Genomic DNA, 24,904 nt, shown 5'->3' with positions numbered 1-24,904 from the left:
TGACAGGCTTTTATGTGGACATATGTATTCATTTCTCTTGGGTAAATAGCTAGGAGTGGGAATCCTGGGTTATGTAGCAAGTTGAATGTTTAACTTTATATACTACCACTTTAGTAGATGTGACCAGTACCTACATTTTGGTTTTAATTTGCATTTTTCTAAAGGCTAATGATGTTAAGCATCTTTTCATGTGCCAGTTTTATACATTCTTTTATGAAATGTTTATTCATTCTTTTGTCATTTAAAAAATAGAGTTCATTTTTTTTTTTTTTTTTGTGGTACACGGGCCTCTCACTGTTGTTGCCTCTCCTGTTGCGGAGCACAGGCTCCGGATGCGCAGGCCCAGTGGCCATGGCTCACGGGCCTAGCCGCTCCGCGGCATGTGGGATCTTCCCAGACCGGGGCATGAACCTGTGTCCCCTGCATCGGCAGGCGGACTCTCAACCACTGCGCCACCAGGGAAGCCCTTCATCTTATTTTTTAGTTATAAGGGTTCTGTTTATATTCTGGATATAAGACCTTTACCAGATACGTTTTTTAAATATTTTGTCCCAATCAGTGGCTTGCCTTTTTTATTCTTAACAATACATATATTTTAAAAATTTTAAAATTGTCGTAAAATATATATAACATAAAATTTATCATTCTAATCTAACTGTACAGTTCAGTGGCATTAAGTACATTGATATTGTTGTGCAACTATCACCACTCTCCATCTACAGAACTTTTTCATCATCCTAAACTGAAACTCTGTATCCGTAAAACAATAAATCAGCATTATCCCCCACCCCCAGTCCTTGGTAACCACTATTCTGCTTTCTCTCCCTAAGAATTTGACTATTTCAGTACCTTATATAAGTGGAATTTGCTCTTTTGTTTTTGGCTTATTTCAATTAGCATAGTGTCTTTGGGTTCATCTATGTTGTGGCATGTATTAGAATTTCATTTCTTTTTAAGGCTGAATTATATTTCATTGTATGTACATACCACATGTTTATCTGTTCATCTACAGATGGACATTTGGGTTATCTTCACTTTTTGGCTATTGTGAATAATGCTGCTATGAATATGAGTGTATGATTATTTGCTTTCAGATAATCATGAGTGTATGAGTATATGAGTCTCTACTTTCAGTTCTTTTGGGTATATACCCAGAAATGGAATGCTGGATCATATTGTAATTCTATGTTTAATCTTTTGAGGAACCACCATTCTGTTTTCCTAGACTCACTGTATTTTAAAGTCTGTTTCCTTTCCGCCTTGGTTCAGTGAATATGCTTAGTCATTTTAGACAATGAACCACTGGGAAAGAGCTACTAGTACAGGAAGAATAGTAGCCAAAAAATCTGCAGGCTTGCATGCTTTCTCCCTTATTTCCATAAAAACCATCACTTTCGTTAATGCATTGATCTGAAAGTTAATGTTTCTCTGAAAGTGGTCCAGCAACCACTGGCATCAAAAATAACTTGTTTTACATTCAGATTCCTGAATGTCACCCTGATTCAGACTCTCTGGAAGTGAGAGCAAGCAAACATGCTTTTTGAACAGAGGTGTTTAATTTTGATGATTTTTATTTGTTTCTTTTATGGTTTGTACTTTTTTGTTTTATTTAAGATCTTTGCCTAACCTGTGGTCTGAAAGATTCTCTCATTTTCCTCTAGAAGTTATGCAGTTTTAGGTTTTAGTTTTAGGCTTATTATCTGTGTCAAGTTCGTGGTTTTTTTGCATGATACAGTGTAAATGTCAAGGTTCATTATTTTGCACGTTAATATCCACCTAGTCAAAAGACTGTTCTTTCCCCATTGTATTATCTTTGGAGTTTTGTGGCATATATGTGTGCCTGTTTCTGGACTCTCTGCTTATCACACTATCTTAATTTACTTTAGCTTTCTAGTAAGAATCATAATCATGTAGTGTGAGTCTTTCACATTTGTTCTTCATTTTCAACTGTATTGGCTGTTTAGGTTCTTTTCATTTTCATGCATATCTTAGGAATAGCTTGACAATTTTTAAAGTAAAGCCTGATGGGATTTTGATTAGGGAAATATTAAATTTATATCTTAATTTGAAGAGAAGTAGCAGTAATATTGAATTGTCTGACTCATGTATATGTCTTGTACACATTTTGTTAAATTTATCCTTAAGTATTTCAAACTTTTGATGATACTCTAATTGGTATTGTTTATTTTAATTTTCAATTATTAGTTTCTAGAATATAAAATGCAATCGATTTTTTTATCTTGACTTTGTGTTATTCAAGTAATATTTTAGTAGATTCCTTAGGATTTTCTATATAGATAATCATGTTTACTGTGAATGAAGGTAGTTTTACATCTTTTCCAGTCTATATATTTTTAATTTCAGTTTCTTGTCTTGTTACACTAGCTAGGACCTATGGTGAGATCACACATCTTTGAACCCTTCAGGATCTTAAGGTTAAGGCCTTGAGTCTTTGACCTTTAAATATGTTAGCTGTGAGTTTTTTTGTTTTTGTAAATAGCCTTCATCAAGTTGAATACATCTTCTTCTTTGTATACTGAATGGGTTTTGAGTTTTGTCACATTTTTTTTTCTACATTTATTGAGATGATATATGGTTTTTCTTTAGGGTGAATTAAGTTTATTTATTTTGGGGTATTCAAGCAAACTTGCATTCCTGAGATAAACCTTATTTTTCATGATATTTTATCTTCATATATTGGTGGATTTGAGTTGTTAACACTTCTTTAAGTTTTTTTTTTTCATCTATATTGATATGGGATGTTATTTCATATTTTACTCTCTGGTCTTTGGTTTTGGTATCAAAGTAATACCAAATACCAGTTTATTTCTCTAGTTTCTTAAAGAGTTCATAAAAAATTTCTATTTCTTTTTTGAATCTCATAGAATTCTCCAGTAAAGCCTTCTGTGCCTAAAGGTTTCATTGTAGAAGGTTTTTAACTATGAAATCAACTTCTTTAATAGATCTGGGTCTATTCAGTTTGTTTATTTTTCTGGAGTGACTTTTGGAAGTTTTCTATATTTCCAGAAATTTGTACATTTTATGTAAATATTTGAAATTATTGGCAAAAAATTTTGTATAATGTTCCCTTATTATTTTAATACCTGTATGTTTCTAGAAATGTCCTAATATTGAAAAATTCTTCCATTCCTGATATTGGTAATTTGTGTCATTTCTTTGTTTTTGTTATCAATTTCATTGATATTTGGGAAGAATCATCTTTTGTTTTCTGTAATTTTGTCTGTTTTTGTATTTTCTATTTTATTAATTACTGTTCTTTGTTACTTTCTTTTTTGTGCTTACTTTGAGTTTAATAGGCTCTACATTTTTAGGTTTCTTAAGGAGATAGATCAGTTATTTGACTCCTTTCTTGTTTTCTAAATATAAGTATATAATGTTTATAAATTTCCCTGAAAGCACTGTTGTAGCTGCATCCCCAAAATTTAGATATATAGTATTTCCAGTTATATTCACCTCAAAATATTTCTCAGTTTCTCTTGTGATATATAGTGGGTTATTTAGAATTGTGTTGTTTAATTATCAGGTATTTGGGGGAATTTTCAGATTTATTTCTTACATTGCTTTTTAATATGTTTCTTCTGTGCTTAGAGAAGATACTTTGTATGATTTCAGTATTTTTAAATCTATTGAGACTTGTTTTATGGTTCAGAATAGCATTTATCTTTAAATGTTTCATGTGCACTTGAAAAGAATGTCTAATGTTCACCTGTTATGTAGAGTTTTTCAGATGTATTGGTTAGATCAAAGTGATTGGTAATACTGTTCAATTCATCTACATATCCACTGATTTTCTTTCTACTTATTTCATCAATTACTTAGAGAAGAGTGTCAAAATCTCTACCTTATGATTTTTAGTTTATCTGTCATTTCAGTTTTATCACTCATTGCTTCATGTATTTTAAAATCTGTTCTTAGATGCATTTATATTTAGTAGTGTTATGTCTGCTTGAAGAATTGTCTTCTTTGTCATTATGAAATCTCTTTTAATATATTTTTTGTTTTGTTTTAGACAATACATTTTAAACTAAACATTTGTAGTACATGGTATTTGGAATAATATATCACATTATGAAGGTATCCCCCATTAATTTAAGAAAATTATCCATTCATTCATTCAGCAAATATTTGTGCACATACAATGTACCAGGCCCTGGAAATACGTGAGTGAACCAAACAGACAAAAGAATCTCTGCCTGTAGTAATTATTTGTTGCTATTTTAAATGGGGTTTAACTTGGGCAAAGTTTCTCCAGTGACCTCTACCAAATTTCTCCTTTGTAAGTCTACAATGGGAGAATATAAATATATTGATATTTTTCTCCAATTTCCAATTTGTATTTTGCAAGCGTCTGCTGCTTTTATTTTTTAAAAAAATTTTATTGAAGTATAGTTGATTTATAATACTAGTAACAGGCGTACAACATAGTAATTCAATATTTTTATAGATTATACATCACTCAAAGTTATTACACAATAATGGTTATATTTTCCTGTGCTGTACAAGATATCCTTGTTGCTTATTTATTTCATATATATTAGTTGTGTCTCTTAATCCCATAACCGTATCTTGCCCCTTCCCCCTCCCCTCTCCCCACTGGTAACCACTAGTTTGTTCTCTGTATCTGTGAGTCTGTTTCTGTTTTGTTATGTACATTTGTTTGTTTTATTTTTCAGATTCCACATATAAGTGATAACCTAGGGTATTTGTCTTTTTTTGTCTGACTTATTTCACTAAGCATAATACCCTCTAGGTTCATCCACATTACTGCAAATGGCAGAATTTCATTTGTTTTTATGGTTGAGTAATATTCCATTGTATATATATGTATAGCATATCTTCTTTATACATTATCTGTTGATGGACACTTAGGTTGCTTCCATATCTTGGCTATTGCAAATAATGCTGCTGTGAACATTGGGGTCCGTGTATATTTTTCAAATTAGTGTTTTCATTTTTTTTGCTATATAGCTAGCAGTGGAATTGCTGGATCATATAGTAGTTCTATTTTTAGCTTTTTTGAGGAACCTCCATACTGTTTTCTATAGTGACTACACCAGTTTACATTCCCACCAACGGTGTACTAAGGTTCCGTCTTCCCCACATCCTTGATGACATTTGTTATTTCTAGACTTTTTGATGATAGCCATTCTGACAGGTGTGAGGTGATATCTCTTTGTTGTTTTGATTTGCATTTCTCTGATGATTAGTGATGTTGAGAGTCTTTATGTACCTGTTGGCCATCTGTGTATCTTCTTTGGAAAAGTGTATATTTGGGTTATGCTCATTTTTTGATTGGGTTTTTTTTTTTGATATTGTATTTTACGAGCTGTTTATATATTTTGGATATTAACTCCTTATTATTTGTATCATGTGCAAATATATTCTTTTGTTAAGTAGATTGTCTTTTTGTCAGTGGTTTCCTTTGCTATGCAAAAGTTGTTAAGTTTAATTAGCTTTCATTTGTTTATTTTTGCTTTTGTTTCTTTTGCCTTAGGAGACAGATCCAAAACAATATTGTTGTGATTTATGTCAAAGCATGTTCTGCCTATGTTATCTTCTAGGACTTTTATGGTTTCAGGTCTTACATTTAGGTTTTTAATCCACGTTGAGTTTATTTTTGTGTATAGTGTGAGGAAATTTTCTAATTTCATTCTCTTACATGTAGCTGTCCAGTTTTCCCAGCACCACTTGTTGAAGAGTTTGTCTTTTTTGCATTGTATATTCTTGCCTCCTTTGTCATAGATTAATTGACCATAAACGTGTGGGTTTATTTCTGGGCCCTCTATTCTTTTGCATTGACCTTTGTGTCTATTTTTATGTCAATACCATGGTGTTTTGATTACTATAGCTTTGTAATATAGACTGAAGTTAGGGAGCATGATACCTCCAGCTTTGTTCTTTCTCAAGATTGCTGTGATAGTTTGGGGTCTTTTGTTGTTCCATATAAATTTTAGGATTATTTGTTCTAGTTCTGTAAAAAATTTCATGGGTATTTTGATAGGGATTGTATTACATCTCTAAATTGCTTTGGGGATTATGGCCATTTTAGCAATATTAATTTTTCCAGTTTAAGAACACTAGATATCTTTCTATTTCTTTGTATCATCTTCAGTTTCCTTCATCAGTGTTCTGTAGTTTTCAGAGTATAGGTCTTTCATCTTCTTGGTTAAGTTTATCCCCATGAATTTTATTCTTTTTGATGCAGTTTTTTTTTCCCTGCATTGCATGACTTATGGGATCTAAGTTCCCCGACAAGGGAGTGAACCCAGCCCCTTGCAATGAAAGCATGAAGTCCTAACCACTGGCCCACCAGGGAATTCCCTGATGTAATTTTGAATGGAATTGTTTTCTTGCTTTCTCTTTATCATAGTTAATTTTTACTGTATTGAAAGGAAAAATATTTCTATATATCTTGTATCCTACAACTTTGCTGAATTATTTATTATTTCTAATAGCTTTTTGTTGGAGACTTTAGGGTTTTCTGTACACAGTTTTATATCAACTGCAAAGAGTGACAGTTTTACTTCTTCCCTTCCAATTTATGTTTTATTTCTTTTTCTTGTCCAATTGTTGTGGCTTGGAATTCCAGTACTATGTTAAATACAGGTGGCAAGAGTGGCCATCCTTGTCTTGTTCCCGATCTTAGAGGAAGGTTTTCAGCTTTTTACCTTGGAGTATGATGTTAGTTGTGGGTTTGCCATGAATGACCTTTATTATGTTGAAATATGTTCTCTCTGTACCTGTTTTAAACAGGTAGTCATTTAAGTTTAAACATATCCTAAAATATCTGCACTTTTTACTCCCCTCTGCTACATTTTGTGTTTTTGATGTGATATTTTACATCTTGATGTTTATCCATTTACTGATTATTATAGCTATACTTCAATTTACAGTATTTCTTCTTTTAATCTTCATTCTAGTTTATGCCTTTACTAGGTATTTGCCTTTATTAGTGGGATTTTTTTCTTTTCTATAGCTTCTTACTTCTTGTTATACCTTTTCTTTCGCACTTAGAGAAGACCCTTTAACATTGGTTTTAGGGTAGGTTTAGTATTGATGAAACTCTCTTAGTTTTTGCCTGTATGAGAAGATATTAATTAATTAATTAATTAATTTTAATCTTTCCTTCAATTGTAAATGATAATGTTGCTGGGTAGAGTATCCTAGGTTGTAGGTTTTTCCCTCTTAGCACTTTGAGTTTATTACGCCACTCCGTTCTGGTCTGCAAAGTTTTTGCAGAAAAATCAGCTGATAGCCTAATGGAGCTTCCCTTGTATATGGGTCTTTGGTTGTCTTTTGCTGCCTTTATCTTTATCTGCCTTTCTCTCTTTATCTTTAACTTTTGCTATTTTAATTATGATATGTCTTGGTGTGAGTCGCTTTGGGTTCAACTTGTTTGGGACCCTTTGTGCTCCCTATATCTGGATATCTGTTTACTTCCTTAGATTTGGTAAGTTTTCAGCCGCAGTTTTATCAAATACAATTTTGACCCCCTTCTCTTTCTCTTCTCCTCTGGCAGTCCTATGATGTGAATGTTGGTATGCTTGATGTTGTCCTAGAGATCCCTTACACTGTTCTTATTTCTTAAATTTGTTTTTGTTTTTCTGATTGAGTGATTTCTATTATTCCTTCAGACCACTTATACATTCTTCTTTATCACCTAGTCTGCTGTTAATTCCTTCTAGTATGTTTTTCATTTCCGTTATTGTATTCCTCATTCTGGCTGGTTCTTTTCTATAATTTTTATTTAGCTTCTTGTTAAATTTCTCACTGTGTTCATCTATCCTCTTTTCTAATTCAGTTAGCATTCTTGATACTAATGATTTGAACTCTTTATCTGATAAATTGCTTATTTCTGTTCATTAGTTGCTTTTTCATTTTGTTTCCTCTTTCTTTTTCAATGGAAACAACTTCCTCTGTCTTCTCATTTTGCTTACTTTCTCTGCCTCTATGAAAGTAGGTGAAGCAGTTACCTATTTCTGTCTTATAGGGGTGTCTTTGTGTGGGAGTTTCCCTCTACAGTCCACATGTGCCCAGTGGCTGCAGTAGGATAGCTGGATCTGACATGAACACAAGTTACATTTTTTCCCTGGGGTGTGCTGGCAGCTATCACCTTGGTAGGAGGTGGTAGGTGCTAGGGCCAGAGCCAAGTGTGGGCCAGGGCTTCTTCTCTGCTCACTGGCTGCCACCATCTATTGGGATTGGGTCTCAAGTTGCTGGAGCAGAAGCTGTGAGGGTTGGGTCTAAGCTTGCTCCGTCCCATTTAAGTATGTGCTCTATCCCCTCTCAGTACCAGCACCCTTGCCACAGATGGGAGTAGTGCTGGAGCAAGAGGGGCTGATGCAGGCACTAGGTGTCAGTTTGGGCATAGGCTGCGGTGGTCGGGCCACAGTCAGAGACCCAGACTGCTCCTGATGCTCTGCCTGTATAAGCGCTGGTAATGGCTGTCCCCACCCCGTTCTGTTGTCTGTCCTAGTCTGAATAGCCTTTGTCCCTCACAGCTGAACTCTCCACTCAGCTGCATCAGCCCTCACCCCATAGTGGAGCTGTGTTGTGAAGCAAGCGGGGCTGGAACCGTTGCTTGGTTCAGGCTGGGGTGCGCACCAGGGCAGTCACAGCAAACCGGCAAGCAACCTGCACAGTTTCAGTCTGCCGTCTCTGCCTTGTTGCAGGAATAAGCAAGCATGTGCAAGGTCCTTACAAGCAGAGCACAGGCTTTCCACAGGTCTCCTGCTAGTCCCACCAGCCCTCCAGCTGAAAAGAGGACTGCTGTTTCTGGTGTCAGACCCTAGGGCTGGGCGCCTAACATGTGGCTCAAATCACTTACTTCTCAGGTAGGATCTCTACCCGTGTAATCTGTCTTCCCTTCCGAGTCCCCTCGCATGAGCACAAGCCTCGACCTGATTGCTTCTCTTCCCTCCCCACCCAATTCTGTGTGGATCTTTCTTACAGGCTTGTTTGTAAAGTATCTTTCTGCCAGTCTCCAGTTAGTATTCAGTGAGAATTGTTTCACTGTAAATGTAGTTTTGATGTGTTCATGGGGGAAGGTGAGTTCCTCGTCCTTCTACTCCATCTTGATCTCTTCTCCTAGATTTCTTACTTGCAGACAGTGCTGGAGTTGGTTTATCTTAGCATGCAGAGCCCAGGGTACAGAATCATAGCTTCTTTCTCCTGCTTCTGGCTTCACAAATTAGAAAACTGACTCTCAGCCTTGGCTGCCTGAAATCTCTGTCTTTATCCCCTGTAATATTTTTTGACCTGAAGTCTAATTTTTCTGATATAGCCACTTCAGCTTTATTTTTATTATTGATTGCATGGTATGTCTTTTTCAGCTGTTTAGCTTTATTTTTTTTTTTGTCTTCATAGCCAAAATGAATTTTTCGTGGCATGTAGTTAGGTCTTGATTTTTATTTAATGTGACAGTCTCTGCTTTAGTTCTTTAGATCCACTACATTTAATGTACTGATCAATATGGTCGAGTTTAAATATATTATTTCGCTGTTTTCCACTTTCCCTTTCTGTTTTTTCCCCTATTTTCTCTAAGTTATTTTAGATTTGAGGGTTTTTTAAAATTTAATTTTATGCTTACTAGGTGTATATTTTTGCCACTTAATTCATTGCTTTACGATCTACAATATATTTTACTTATTAGTCTAATCTCAAATAATGTCATTCCATTTCATGTACAGTGTAAGAACTTTACAACAGTATAATTCCATTTCCTCTCATAGTTTGTGGTATTGATATCATTTAGTTTACTTTTACGTATTCTGTAAAGCAAGCAATTCATTGTTATTATTTTTGCTCTGTGTAGTCAGGTATCTTTAAAATTTAAAAAGTTTTAAAATTTTTATAGGGGTATATTGCTTTACAATGTTGTGTTAGTTTCTACGGTACAGCAGAGTGAATCAGCTATATGTATACGTATATCCCCTCTTTTTTAGATTTCCTTCCCATTTAGGTCAACACAGAGCACTGAGTAGAGTTCCCTGTGCTATACAGTAGGTTCTCATTAGTTATCTGTTTTATACCTAGTATCAATAGTGTATATATGTCAATCCCAGTCTGCCAATTTATCTCCCCCTTACCCCTTGGTATCCTTACATTTGTTCTCTACATCTGTTTCTATTTCTGCTTTGTAAATAAGATCATCTATACCATTTTTTTCAGATTCCACAAATATGCATTAATATACATTGTTTTTTTTTTTTCTGACGTACTTCACTCTGTATGACAGTCTCTAGGTCCATCCACGTCTCAACAAATGACCCAATTTTGTTCCTTTTTATGGCCGAGTAATACTCCATTGTATATATGTACCACATCTTCTTTATTCATTCCTCTGTTGATGGACATTTAGGTTGTTTCCATGTCCTGGCTATTGTAAATAGTGCTGCAGTGAACATTGGGGTGCATATATCATAGTTTCCTCTGGGTATATGCCCAGTGCAGTGGTGGGATTGCTGGGTCATATGGTAGTTCTATTTTTAGTTTTTTTTTTTTTTTTTTTTTTGTGGTACGCAGGCCTCTCACTGTTGTGGCCTCTCCCGCCACGGAGCACAGACTCTGGATGCGCAGGCTCAGCGGCCACAGCTCACGGGCCCAGCCGCTCCGCGGTATGTGGGATCCTCCCGGACCGGGGCGCGAACCCGTATCCCCTGCATCGGCAGGCGGACTCAACCACTGCGCCACCAGGGAAGCCCTTTTTTTAGTTTTTTAAGGAACCTCCATGCTCTTCTCCATAGCGGCTGTATCAATTTACATTCCCATCAGCAGTGCAAGAGGGTTCCCTTTTCTCCATACGGTCTCCAGCATTTAATGTTTGTAGACTTTGATGATGGCCATTCTCACCGGTGTGAGGTGATACCTCATTGCGGTTTTGATTTGCACTTCTCTAATAATTAGTGATATTGAGCATCTTTTCATGTGCCTCTTAGCCATCTGTATGTCATCCTTGGAGAAATGTCTATTTAGGTCTTTAGCCCATTTTTGGATTGGGTTGTTTGTTTTCTTGATATTGAGCTGCATGAGCTGTTTGTATATTTTGGAGATTAGTCCTTTGTCAGTTGCTTCATTTACAAATATTTTCTCCCATTCTGAGGGTTGTCTTTTTGTCTTGCTTTCCTTTGCAGTGCAAAAGCTTTTAAGTTGCATTAGGTCCCATTTGTTTATTTCTATTTGTATTCTAATTAGGAGGTGGGTCAAAAAAGATCTTGCTGCGATTAATGTCAAAGAGTGTTCAAACTATGTTGTCCTCTAAGAGTTTTATAGTGCCTGGCCTTACATTTAGGTCTTTAATCCATTTTGAGTTTATTTTTGTGTATGGTTTTAGGGAGTGTTCTAATTTCATTCTTGTAGCTGTCCACTTTTCCCAGCACCACTTACTGAAGAGGCTGTCTTTGCTCCATTGTATATTTTGGCCTCTGTTGTCATAGATTAAGTGACTGTAGGTGTGTGGTTTTATCTCTGGGCTTTCTATTCTGTTCCACTGATCTATATTTCTGTTTTTGTGCTGGTACCATACTGTCTTGATTACTGTAGCCCTGTAAGTAGTCTAAAGTCAGGGAGCCTGATTTCTCCAGCTCCGTTTTTTTTTTTTTTTTTTCTCAAGATTGCTTTTGCTATTCGAGGTCTTTTGTGTTTCTCTACAAATTGTAAAATTTTTTGTTCTAGTTCTGTGAAAAATGCCATTGGTAATTTGATAGGGATTGCATTGAACCTGTAGATTGCTTTGGGTATAGTGATATTCACAATATTGATTCTTCCAATCCAGGAGCATGGTATGTCTCTCCATCTGTTTCTGTCATCTTTGATTTCTTTCATCAGTGTTTTATAGTTTTCTGAGTACAGTTCTTTTGCCTCCTTAGGAGGGTTTATTTTTTGTTGCAATGGTAAATGGGATTTTTTCCTTAATTTCTCTTTCTGATCTTTTGTTGTTAGTGTATAGGAAAGCAAGAGACTTCTGTGAATTAATTTTGTATCCTGCAACCTTACCAAATTCATTGATTAGTTCTAGTAGTGTTCTGGTGGCATCTTTAGGATTTTCTATGTATAGTATCATATCATCAGCAAACAGTGACAGTTTTACTTCTTTTTTTCCAATTTGGATTCCTTTTATTTCTTTTTCTTCCCTCATTGCTGTGGCTAGGACTTCCAAAACTATGTTGAGTAATAGTGGCAAGAGTGGATATCCTTGTCTTGCTCTTGATCTTAGAGGAAATGCTTTCAGTTTTTCACCATTGAGAATGAAGTTTGCTGTGGGTTTGTTGTATATGACCTTTATTATGTTGAGGTAGGTTCCTTCTGTGCCCACTTTCTGGAGAGTTTTTATCATAAATAGGTGTTGAATTTTGTCAAAAGCTTTTTCTGCATCTATTGAGGTGATCATATGTTTTTTATTCTTCAGTTTGTTAATGTGGTGTATCACAGTGATTGATTTAACTATATTGAAGAATCCTTGCATTCCTTGGGATAAATCTCACTTGATCTTGGTGTCCTTTTAATGTGTTGTTGGATTCGGTTTGCTAGTATTTTGCTGAGGATTTTTGCATCTATGTTCATCAGTGGGATTGGCCTGTAATTTTCTTTTTTTGTGATATCTTTGTCTGGTTTTGGTATCAGGGTGATGGGGGCCTCATAGAATAAGTTTGGGAGTGTTCCTCCCTCTGCAATTTTTTGAGAGTTTGAGAAGGATGGGTGTTAGCTCTTCTCTAAGTATTTGATAGAATTCACCTGTGAAGGTATCTGATCCTGAACTTTTGCTTTTTGGAAGATTTTTAATCATAGTTTCAATTTCATTACTTGTGATTTGTCTGTTCATGTTTTCTATTTCTTCCTGGTTCAGTCTTGGAAGGTGATACTATGTCCATTTCTTTCAGGTTGTCCATTTTACTGGCACGTAGTTGCATGTACTAGTCTCTTATGATTCTTTGTATTTCTGCATTGTGAGTTGTAACTTCTCCATTTCATTTCTAATTTTATTGATTTGAGTCCTCTCCCTTTTTTTCTTGAGTCTAGCTAAAGGTTTATCAATTTGGTTTATCTACTCAAAGAGCCAGCTTTTAGTATTATTGATCTTTGCTATTGTTCTTTTCGTTTCTATTTCATTTCTTTCTGCTCTGATCTTTATGATTTCTTTCCTTTACTAACTTTGGGTTTTGTTTGTTCTTCTTTCTCTAGTTGCAAGGTTAGATTGTTTATTTGAGATTTTTCTTGTTTCTTGAGGTAGGATTGTACTGCTGTAAACTTCCCTCTTAGAACGGCTTTTGCTGCATCCCATAGGCTTTGGGTCGTCGTGTTTTCATTGTCATTTGTTTCTCAGTATATTTTGGTTTCCTCTGATTTTTTCAGTGGTCCCTTGGTTATTTAGTAGCATGTGTCTAGTCTCCATGTGCTTGTGTTTTTTTACAGTTTTTTTTTTCCTGTAATTGATTTCTAATCTCATATCATTGTGGTTGGAAAAGATGCTTAATATGATTTTAATTTTCTTAAACCTACAGAGGCTTGATTTGTGACCCAAGATATGATGTATCCTGGAGAATGTTCCATGTGCATTTGAGAAGAAAGTGTATTCTGCTGCTTTCAGATGGAATGTCCTGTAAATATCAATTAAATCTATCTGGTCTAATGTATCATTTAAGGCTTGTGTTTTCTTATTAATTTTCTGTCTGGATGATCTATCCATTGGTGCAAGTGGAGTGTTAATGTGCCCCAGTATTATTGTGTTACTATCGATTTCTACTTTTACGAGTGTTAGCACTTGCTTTATGTATTGAGGTGCTCCTGTGTTGGGTGCATGAATATTTACAGTTGCTGTATCTTCTTTTCGGATTGATCCCTTGATCATTATGTAGTGACCTTCCTTGTCTCTTATGACAGACTTTATTTTAAAATCTATTTTTTCTGATATGAGTATTGCTACTCCAGCTTTCTTATGATTTCCATTTGTATGGGATATATTTTTCCATACCCTCACTTTAGATCCGTATGTGTCCTTATGTCTGAAGTGGGTTTCTTGTAGGTAACATACATATGGGTCTTGTTTTTGTATCCATTCAGCTAGTCTGTGCCTTTTGGTTGGAGTATTTAATCCATTTACCTTTAAGTTAATTATCGATATGTATGTTCCTATTACCATTTTCTTAATTGTTTTGGGTTCATTTTTGTAGATCTTTTTCTTCTCCTGTGTTTCCTGCCTAGAGATGTCCTTTTAGCGTTTGTTGCAAAGCTGGTCTGGTGGTGCTGAATTTTCTTAGCTTTTGCTTGTCTGTAAAGCCTTTGATTTCTCCATTGATTCTGAATGAGATCATTGCTGGGTATAGTAATCTTGGTTGTAGGATTTTCTCTTTAATCACTTTAAATATAGCCTGCCACTCCCTTCTGGCCTGCAGAATTTCTGCTGAAAGATCAGCTGATAACCTTATGGGCATTTCCTTGTATGTCATTTGTTGCTTTTCTCTTGCTGCATTTTTAAATACTTTTTCCTTGTATTTAAGTTTTTTTGTTTTTTTTTCACAGTACGCGGGCCTCTCACTGTTGTGGGCTCTCCTGTTGCGGAGCACAGGCTCTGGATGCGCAGGCTCAGCGTCCATGGCTCACAGGCCCAGCCCCTCCGCAGCATGTGGGATCTTCCCGGACCGGGGCATGAACCCGTGTCCCCTGCATTGGCACATGGACCCTCAACCACTGCGCCACCAGAGAAGCCCTGTATTTAAGTTTTGTTTGTGTTTAATATGTGCCTTGGAGTGTTTCCCCTTGGGTTTATCCTGATGGGACTCTCTGCGCTTCCTGGACTTGATTGACTATTTCATTTAACATGTTAGGGAAGTTTTTGACTATAGTCTCTTCAAATGTTTTCTCAGACCCTTTTTATTTCTCTTCTTATTCTGGGACCCCTATAATTTGAATGTCAGTGCATTTAACATTGTCCCAGAGGCCTCTGAGAGTGTCCTCAATTCTTTTCATTCTTTTTTCTTTATTTTGCTCCATGGCAGTTATTTGCACCATTCTGTCTTCCAGCTCACTTATCTGTTCTTCTGCCTCAGTTATTCTGCTACTGATTCCTCCTAGTGTATTTTTAATTTCAGTTATTGTTGTGTTCATCACAGTTTGTTTTTTAGTTCTTCAAGGTCCTTGTTAAACATTTCTTGTATTTTCTGCATTCTATTTCTGAGATTTCGGGTCCTCTTTACTATCATTACTCTGAATTCTTTTTCAAGTAGATTACCTATTTCTTACTCATTTATTTCATCTTGTGTGTTTTTACCTTGCGCACTCATGGGAACATATTTCTCTGTCTTTTCATTTTGTCTAACTTACTGTGTTTGAGGTTTCCTTTCCACAGGCTGAAGGCTCATAGTTCCTCTTGCTTTTGGTGTCTGCCCCCAGTGGGTGAGGTTAGTCCAGTGGCTTGTGTAGGCTTCCTGGTGGGTGGGACTGGTGCCTGTGTTCTGGTGGGTGGAGCTGTATCTTTTCCCTCTGATGGGCAGGGCCGCGTCAGGTGGTATGTTTTGGGGTGTCTGTGGGCTTTATGACTTTAGGTAGTCTATCTGCGGATGGGTGGGTTTGTGGTCCTGTCTTGCTTGTCGTTTGGCATGTGGCATTCAGCACTGGAGCCTGCAGACAGTTGGGTGGAGCTGGGTCTTGGAGTTGAGACAGAGACCTCCAGGACAGGTCTTGCTGATGAATATTCCCTAGGGTCAGGAATTCTTTGGCATTCCAGCATCCTGGACTTGGCGCTCCCATCCCAGAGGCTCAGGCCCAATTCCTGGGCTGGGACCCAAGGCCCCCCACACACCACAGGGCTTCACTGTCCTTGAATTTCTTGATTTCCACAATTTCATGCGTTTACTGCCTTAACTCTGCCTCCTCTATCCACATTCCTTTGACACCTGGTAGGGCTGTCTTTCCTTTCTCTTTTAATTCTGAAAGGGATTTTCCCTATGAAGAGGCATTCACACTAATGTCTTACCTTGTGTCTGCATTTAAGTACTATTTCATAGGCTCCTTCACCTCCACCCCCAATGATCTCAGATTTATTCATCACATTACCAATGTTAGGAATCTTGATGAAGAGAAACTCCTCTTTTGATGCAAGTCACAGAGCATGGCATCAAAAAAGAACTTCTAAGAAAATTGTGCAGTAAGTAGAACAAAAAATGTCTGAAGTAAGAAATTCTCATGGGTTGGCAGGAACTTTCACATACTTGTCCTAATGTGAAGTATTAAACGATTCCCCCACCTAGTTCCCTACCTGCAGCCGGGGACCCCATAGCTTCTGAGGGTGCCTTTGCCACTTTCCGTCTTTAAATTTTTGTATTTATTCCCATGTTTATCATTTCTGGCACTCCTAATTCCTTTTGTGCAGATCTAAATTCCAATCTAGTTTCATTTTTCGAGTCTCTGAAGAATTTTCTTTAACATTTCTTTTAGTGCTGGGCTGCTAGCAAAGAATTCTCTGAGCTTTTGTTTGTCTTGGAAAATGTCTTGTTTTCCCCTTCAGTTTTTCATGATATTTTCTCTGGGCAAAGAATTGTATGCTGCCATATATTTTTTTCCTTTCAGTACTTTAAAAATATTTACCAATTGTCTTTTGGCTTACCTGGTTTCTGACAAGAAGTCTGCTTTTATTCTTATTTTAGTTCTTTTGTATGCAATGTGTCCCCTTTTTTGGCTTGTTTAAAAAATTTTCTCTTTTCTTAGTTTTTCACAAAAGAATATGATGTGCATTGCTATGATTTCTTTATGTTTGTTCTGCTTAGCTGTTGTTTAGATCTCTGGATCTCTGGGTTTATAGTTTTCATGAAATGTAGAAAATTTTCAGCTATATTTCTTCATATATTTTGTTCCACACCCTTTCCTTTCTTTTCTGAACCTCCAATTACACATGTTTTAGACTACTTGATATTATTCCAGTTTTTCTCAGTATTCTTTCTTTTTCTACTTCATTTTGAATAATTACTGATGTAATTTTTAAACTTCATGATCTTGTCTTCTGTAGTGTTTAATCTGCTGTTAATCTCATCCTCTGTATTTTTTGTTTTATAAGTTCTCCTCTGGAAGTTCCATTTGAGTTTTTTTTACATCTTCCATGTTCCTTATAACCATGATCATTTTTTCTTCTAGTTTCTTAAACATATGAAACATATTTATAACAGCTGTTCTCATGTCTTTGCTTATTGCATCATCTTGTTAATTTCTGTTTTTAATTGAGTGATTTTTTTCTTGGTTATAGGTCCTATTTTCCTAATCTTTTTGTATACCTGTTAGTTTTTGATTGGATTAAGACATTTTGAATTTTATCTTGTTGATTGCTGAATTTTGTTGTATTATTTCAAATAGTGCTGTATTTTGTTCTGGCTCTAAGTTATATTACGTGGATTCAGTTGGATTATTTTGAGGCACATTTTAAGATTTGTTAGTGTGGGTCCAAAAAAGCCTTTTGTTGTGTCTAATTTAGCCTCATTGCTTAGGAGATGCCCTCCAGAGGATTCACCTGAATGCTCTATGTATTAAGAGGTTTATCCACTCTGACTGATAGGAATACAAACTATTGCCAGCTTGCGTGAGCTCCAGATGTTCTGCTTACTTTTGTTTTTCTTTTTCTATCATTGTGTAGTTTTCTCTCATGTGTGTAGAGGTTAGTACTCCGCCCAAGACTTGAGCAGACCTTTCATCTCTAGAGTTCTTATTTGGTGTAGTTCTCTCTTCTCAAGTTCTTGGCCCTGGAAATTCTAGCTACCTTATAAACTTTTAACTCTGTCTTCTCAACTCAGTGAGAGGCTTGGGTTTCCCCGCCATATATTCCGGCTTGTAAACTGACAACAGTTTGTAAACTGGTCATTTGTAATGCTTACCTTGTTTGTTTCCTTTCTCTCAGGAGTTATAACTCTCTGCTGTCTGTTATCCACTATCTAAAAGCAATTGTTTCATATATTTTTTTCAGTTTTGTAGTTCTTTTAGTTGGGACATTAAATGTGGTCTGTCTCCATTTTGATTGAAAGTAGAATGCTGTCTGTATACTTTGCGGATATAGTTTAAACTTTTCTCCAAACTTTATCATACTTTTACTTTGAAGTAACCATAGTACAGAAATAATAGATACTCCAGTGGTGTGTGGTAGTAAAGATGTTTGTGAGTAAACTTCTGGTGATATTTAGAAAATTTTTTTTTTGTTTTCATTCTTTTTATTTTTCTTTGCGGTACGCAGGCCTCTCACTGTTGTGGCCTCTCTCCCATTGCGGAGCACAGGCTCCGGACGCGCAGGCTCAGCAGCCATGGCTCACGGACCCAGCCGCTCCACGACACGTGGGATCTTTTTGGACCGGGGCACGAACCCATGTCCCCTGGATCGGCAGGCGGACTCTCAACCACTGCGACACCACGGAAGCCCCTCATTTATTCTCTTTATCTTTTATTCTGTGTTACATTTTATAAGTATAACAAAGTATAAAGTATACTTTGTTATTTACTGTGAAAAGTAAAGTTTTTCCTTTTAACCTGTCATTAAATCTTTGGGTAGAATTTACACACCAGGAATATGCACCATATTTTTTGGTCATTTCCTATATCTTAGACATATCACTTCCTACTCTTAGTAAACCTTAAGAAACCAGACATTTCTCATTTCTGCATCCATAATAGATCATTTTACTCAATAGCTATTTAGAAAACACCCAGTTATTTTACTATAATGTTTAGGATTTTGGTGTACAAATTTTATGTTGTTTGTTTAACTAGACATCCTCAGTATAGTTATAGGATTTCCCTGTTCATTTTCTTTTTCTTTTTTTTTTTTTTTGCGGTACGTGGGCCTCTCACTGTTGTAGCCTCTCCCGTTGCAGAGCACAGGCTCTGGATGCGCAGGCTTAGCGGCCATGGCTCACGGGCCCAGCTGCTCTGTGGCATGCGGGATCTTCCCGGACCGGGGCACGAACCCGTGTCCCTTGCATTAGCAGGCGGACTCTCAACCACTGCGCCACCAGGGAAGCCCTTCCCTGTTCATTTTCTGAAATGAGTCAGATCTAATCTTTCTTCAGATATGTTTTCTCTCTGACTAGGTAACAATCCCAGGGCTTTCCATCCTTGGTATTATTACCTTTCTCATTGTCTTCAAACTATACTAAGATAGCTACAATTGTACTTGGATGGCTTCAATGCTTTGGTCTTTTTAGGATTCATGCATGTGGTACCAAATACCACCAGTGACATCATTTCTAAAGCATGAGGGCTATAGATATACACAATTTAAAATTGTTTCTTTTGGAAACTCATCTATTTTTCCATTCTTTCTTTATTTCTTCTGGAAATTATATGTGTTCTTCAATATGCAGGCTTTGACAAACTGAGTTTTGCCAGCCTATCCAAGGGAAAAGTCAGCACCTTACATAGAGCCAAAGTAGAGGAGGAAAAAATCCCCAATTTTTATGGCATTGTATCAGGAAATTGAAAGCACTGTGAAGAATATGTGTGCAGATATATGTAAACTTGTAGCTCTTGCATTGCTGCCTGTTTTTTTTTTTTTTGCGGTACACGGGCCTCTCACTGTTGTGGCCTCTCCCGTTGTGGAGCACAGGCTCCGGACGTGCAGGCTCAGTGGCCATGGCTCACGGGCCCAGCCGCTCCGCGGCATGTGGGATCTTCCCGGACCGGGGCACGAACCCGTGTCCCCTGCATCGGCAGGCAGACTCTCAACCACTGCGCCACCAGGGAAGCCCTGCTGCCTGGTTTTTATTGTGTTCTCTTTATGTCCTTTACAAACTATATAATATAGGCCATGGCAAGTCCCCCTTTTTTTCCTACTTATTTAAAGGTGTGGATGAATTTTTAGTGATGTTGAGGGTCAAGATTAACTTTCTGTTTTCTGTTAATATATGTAGTACCTATCTGATACTTCTGTACATAAGTGGAGTTTTTATGTAGTCTTTGCATTTTACCCTAGGCGGTGCTTTGTTCTAGACTGTGTTTGGCTCTGGTTTCATTTGGCTTCCTTTTTCTGGACCTCATACCTATTTAATGTACCCAGCTTAGCTTCTAGGGTTCCAGTGCAGCTGTATGCAACCCACATAGTTTGCCTGTCTCCTGAGCAATATCCCTTCCTCCATATTTATTCCTTCCTCTTTTGAAATGTACCTCTCTGGTATACTATTTCACTAGGGTATTATTACATAATTGGATAAATTGAGTGTTCCTCACATATTAATGCTATTGCTACTGATAGTAGAGAGTGGTGCTTCCAGGAGATTTTAATTTATGTGTCATTAATATTATAATGTTAAGTACTTTGAGATTTGTTTTACTTTATTTTATTTTATTTTATTTTGAGGAGTTTTTAAGCTTTATATAAATTCTTACTGTGAGGAAACAAAAAATGTCTTCTTAAAACAAGGAAGTGGTGTCTTAAAACTGTTAGGCTCTCCTTGGAGAAAGTTATTTCTCTTGAAACTCAGGCCAGTGCAGGTATGTTTGCACTGTTTTCTTGGTAGGTCCAGATCAGGTGTTTTCATGGATGTTCTGCTTGTCCTAGAAAGAGAGGCTAAAGTTGAGTCTTCTCACTTGGGGAGTGCTTAAATGCTCTTCTACAAATCAGTGACCAGAATCATTTCATTTTGTGCCCATGTGGTTTCTGTGGGTGATTTGTTGTTTTAAAAACTGTTTCAAAGAAGTGCATTTTTTTTTTCCTGGCAGTCATGTGTATCCTGTGTAAGTGTTTTTCATTATTAATAATTTTGAGAAGAACCAACTCCGAGTCATAATGCAGTTGGCTTAAGTCATGGGGTTTTATCAAGTCATCCCGTATGATTTTTGTCTGGTTTGCCAAGATTCATTAATTTGAAGTTCCCAAAGGACAGGGTAATGGTTTCCTCTCCTGTTTCTCACTGTCATCAACCTGTTTTTGGAAATTATTTCTATCAATTTTATCTAAATGATAGTCTTTAAAAGAAATTCATGAGATATTTAATTTCTTTTAGGTCTATATGTTGGTTTTACTTTTGGGGATTATTTCCCCCCTATTTCCTATTCTATATAGAATTCCTATTTCTGATTATGACTTGAATTCCAGCTTTCTCATTGTGCTTTAATTTTCATCTTCTTCGTTTAGGGTTAGTGGTTAGATATCGTCTTTAATTGAATTTCAAAGTGGTTACGTTTTTGTCGTTTTCCATTCCCTGTCCAACAGTGACGGTTTGCTTCTGTAGGTGTACTGAAACCTTTCAATAGTGAATTTGGGTTTAAAGAGAAGTTAAACGGAATTTTTGAGTTATTTCAAAATTGTAACATCATGCTATTTGCATTGCTGGCAGTGGTGGAGATTTTCGTAAAAGTGAAGTTTTATAGGAAAAGCTTCATGTCATTGGCTTGTATGTAGCCTTGGAAGGCATCCTGAGTATTTGGCTAGTGCAGATTTACAACTTTAAATAGTCTGCATAAGTATTCTAGTTAACAAGTGAATATTATTTATAATTAGGAATTAACTAGAAAGAAGATTTGGAGATGACCTGAACTTTCTACTTTAACAGAAGGGAAAACTGAAACCGACATAGATTAGGTGACCATCTGTGATAACGCTGTAATTTAGTGGAAGAGTTAGGGCTAGAGCCCAGGACTCTTAGTGCTCTTTCTACTACCTTAGGATCTCTTAACATCTTATCTCCAACAAAATAACAATTTTGAAGAGTAAAATGAAATCAAGTCCCTGGTTTTAAAATACCCAAACACATTTTATTTTTCTGATATAAATTTGAGTGATAAGATAAATTTACAAATTTACAAATTTACAAATTTATACCACATTCTTCCTCTTGACCTATAAAGCAGTACTGACTGTCTCTGAGGTTGTCACTTGGTTATTTGAAGAAGGAAATTATTTGGCCATTATTTTATTGAAGTGTATTTTCATCGTATTAAAGGAAATTTAAAAACTTCCCCAAAGGTAGGAAATTATGAAATAAGAACCTCCTGTATTGGCTAACTGTTGATTGCGTGTTTAGCATTATTCCTCTCCTATCTACCTTTCTAACAGAACCTGTTTGCTCAGGTATCCAACCCTCCTTCACTTGACTCAGAGAAAGGAATCTTCCTTCACTTGACTCAGAGAAAGGAGTCTTCATTCCGAGTTCCAGAATTGATTCTAGTAAGTCTAAGTGAAACATGGTACTTCCCTTCCTTTGCTAGTGATAGGTTCAAAGATGAGAAGATCACAGTCTCAAACTATTTTGCTTTTACTTCCAGCCTGTGGATGAAGTTACACATAGGAGGTCAGGTCCAAGGGAATTACAGAGAGTTTCTGAAGCTCTGACTTGTAGTGTTTAGAGCCTGCTCTACCCATACTTCTTGTCATATGAGATAATGGTTATGCATTTCCTTATTGCTTAAGCCAGTTTCCTTTTGGAATTTTCTGTTACTTCCAGATTAAAGTATGCTATCTGATGCATCTCCTAGTACTTTTCACTGTGAAAGAAGATTCAATAAGAATTATGTTTTGGTGACTAAACTGATATGAATTCAGGGAAAAAGGAACACTTACAATAGAATTGAAACTAGGAGAATCTTTTAAGAGATTTTTGACTGAGAAAATCATAAAATTGTGGCTCATAAGCAAGATAAAGCACTGTTTTTTACCTTTCATTCTTGCATCTCCACTGAACTTTTCTTTTACCCGTGACCTTCTATATCCAGTGGTTTTATTCATTCCTTATCTTCTTTGACCTCTATTATATTATACCTGTTTTTATTCTTGTACACTTTTTTTCTTATGACTTTTAGGGTATCATTCTATCTTTCTATATGATCATTCCTTTTAAATTTCTTTTGCCGATTTATTTTCCTCTATGTATCTCTTGAATAGTAATGGTTTTCTTCTTGGCCTGATTTTAAAGAAAAACTTCATTATTTAGAATAGACTTAGAGAAAAATTGTGAAGATAATACAGAGAGTTCTCATATACTCCATACTCAGTTTTTCCTATTATGAATAACTTACACCATTAATGCTACATTTGTTAAAATTAACGAACCAGTGTTCATACATAATTGTTAACTGAAGTCCACACTTTATTCAGATTTTTGTAGTTTTTGTCTACTGTCCTTTTTCTATTCCAGATTTTCATAAAGGATACTGAGGCAGGAGATAGATGGGCACCAGGCTGAATAGCTGGAATCCGTCCCCTGTGGACAAATACTCTAAGATAAAGATAAGAGCAAGAGCAAGGAGGAGCTGAGTCCTGCTTGGATAAAAGATAAAGAGACCACATATGGCTCATCCTTGAAAGAGACCACATATGGCTCATCCTTGCGGTCAAGGAGACCTCCCCAGCTCTACATGCGCAGGAAGTCTCCTTGGGGGCCAAGGGTGGGGGGTGCCACCCCATAATAGGTGGTGTCAACCTCCTCACAGGCCTCTGCACTGGAATTCATCTTGGCAAAAAGATGCGCACACATGTCAGGGAGGGCCCTAAGACAGGTCAGATGTGGAAAAGAAATGAGATAATTGACCAAAGGTAAACAAAGACCGGGAAGAACCCTCACATATAAGTGATTTGAATCGCCTTTCTGGTGCACTCCTCTTCATTAGGGAGGATGCCCACACCCTTTCTCTCCCGGTGTGTATCTCTACCTTGCTTCTGTCTTAAATAAACAAACAGTTTCTCTGTGTGCTTTCCCACTTGTTGTGCTGTGTCTTTAATAATAAACTTTGTACCTATTTTTACAGTTTTTGCTTCCTTGAGAAATTCATTTTTCAATGGGGACAAGAGCCAGGGCAACTTTGCTTCTAGCCTCTAGCTCCTGGTGGACTGGTGGCTAGGATTCCTGGTTTTCACTCAGGCTACCCAGGTTCAGTTCCTGGGGAGGGAACTAAGATCTTGTTTCAAGCCACTGCTCGCTGCTGTCTTCTTGAGATCAATACCATATTACATTTAGTGGTCATGTGTCCTTAGGTTCCTCTTATGCTGTTTCATTTTTTTTAAACTCTACTTCTTTTTGATGACCATGACAGCTTGTTTTTAGAAGCACTGGTCACATAGTTTGTAGATTGTCCCTCAGTTGAGGTTGTGGTTTTTCTCATGTTTAGAATAGGGTTATGGGTTTTGGGGATAAAGACTACAGAGGTAAAGTGCCATTTTTGTCATGATATGTCAAGGGTACATACTGTCATCATGAGTTATTGTTGATATTGACTTGGATCATCTGGCTGAGGTGGTTTTTGTCAGGCTTCTCTGTTTTAAAGTTATTCTTATTTTTCCTCCTTTCTGTATTGTACTCTCCAGAAGGAAGTCACTATCTGCAGCCTATACTTAAGGGGTGAGGAGTTCCACCTCCTGAGGGTACAGTATCTATATAAATGATTTGGAATTCTTCAGAAAGGAAAATTAATCAATTTCCCGCTACTTACATATTTATTTATTTAATATCAGTATGGACTCATGGATATTTTCTACTTTGCTTGGCCTAATATTTTAACTGCTCTATGTATATTGATAATTTCTAAATATACTTATTCTAGCCAGTCTTCCCACCTGTCTTTAGAAAGAACTCTTTCTTGTTAACTTCCTATTGGACCTTTTCCCTTTGCTTTTTTTATTGAAACCTCAAACTAAATGTGTCCATATTGCCTAAGCTCAACCTAATCATTTATACCTCATCTCATTTTCTGCCTCATTTCTTCCACCCAAACTTACTTTTCCACCTGCTTGCTCAAGCTAGAAACCAGTGAAGTCCTTTAGTTTTTTTCCCTTATTCCCACTGCCTCGGTAGCTCTCATTTAGATTATATTTGTCTGTTGCATTTCCCTAAGACTACCCTATCCTACTTCTATACCATTATCCACATTGCCTCGTAACTGTTTTTCTAAAATACATATATCACTTATTCAAACACCTTCATAT

At 36.6% G+C, this 24,904-nt stretch overlaps 1 protein-coding gene across 35 annotated transcripts in view; it reads left to right on the top strand.

Annotated features, from left to right (window-relative positions):
- Window positions 1–24,904, top strand: part of CCDC91 (coiled-coil domain containing 91) — a 417,526-nt gene that overhangs the window by 20,813 nt on the left and 371,809 nt on the right. Inside the window, exon 2 of one of the 35 annotated variants that reach the window (XM_073788894.1) lies at window positions 13,521–13,618. The exons of 33 other annotated variants lie outside the window; for them this stretch is intronic. The gene's annotated coding sequence lies outside the window, so the exon portion shown is untranslated. Of the gene's footprint in view, window positions 1–13,520; window positions 13,619–22,042; window positions 22,154–24,904 lie in introns of those variants that run through there. One more of the 35 variants, XM_073788895.1, reaches the window with a different exon arrangement.

This window comes from Tursiops truncatus, chromosome 11, assembly GCF_011762595.2.
Source record: "Tursiops truncatus isolate mTurTru1 chromosome 11, mTurTru1.mat.Y, whole genome shotgun sequence".
Taxonomy (NCBI): domain Eukaryota; kingdom Metazoa; phylum Chordata; class Mammalia; order Artiodactyla; family Delphinidae; genus Tursiops; species Tursiops truncatus.
This window is presented reverse-complemented; position numbering and strand designations above follow the sequence as displayed.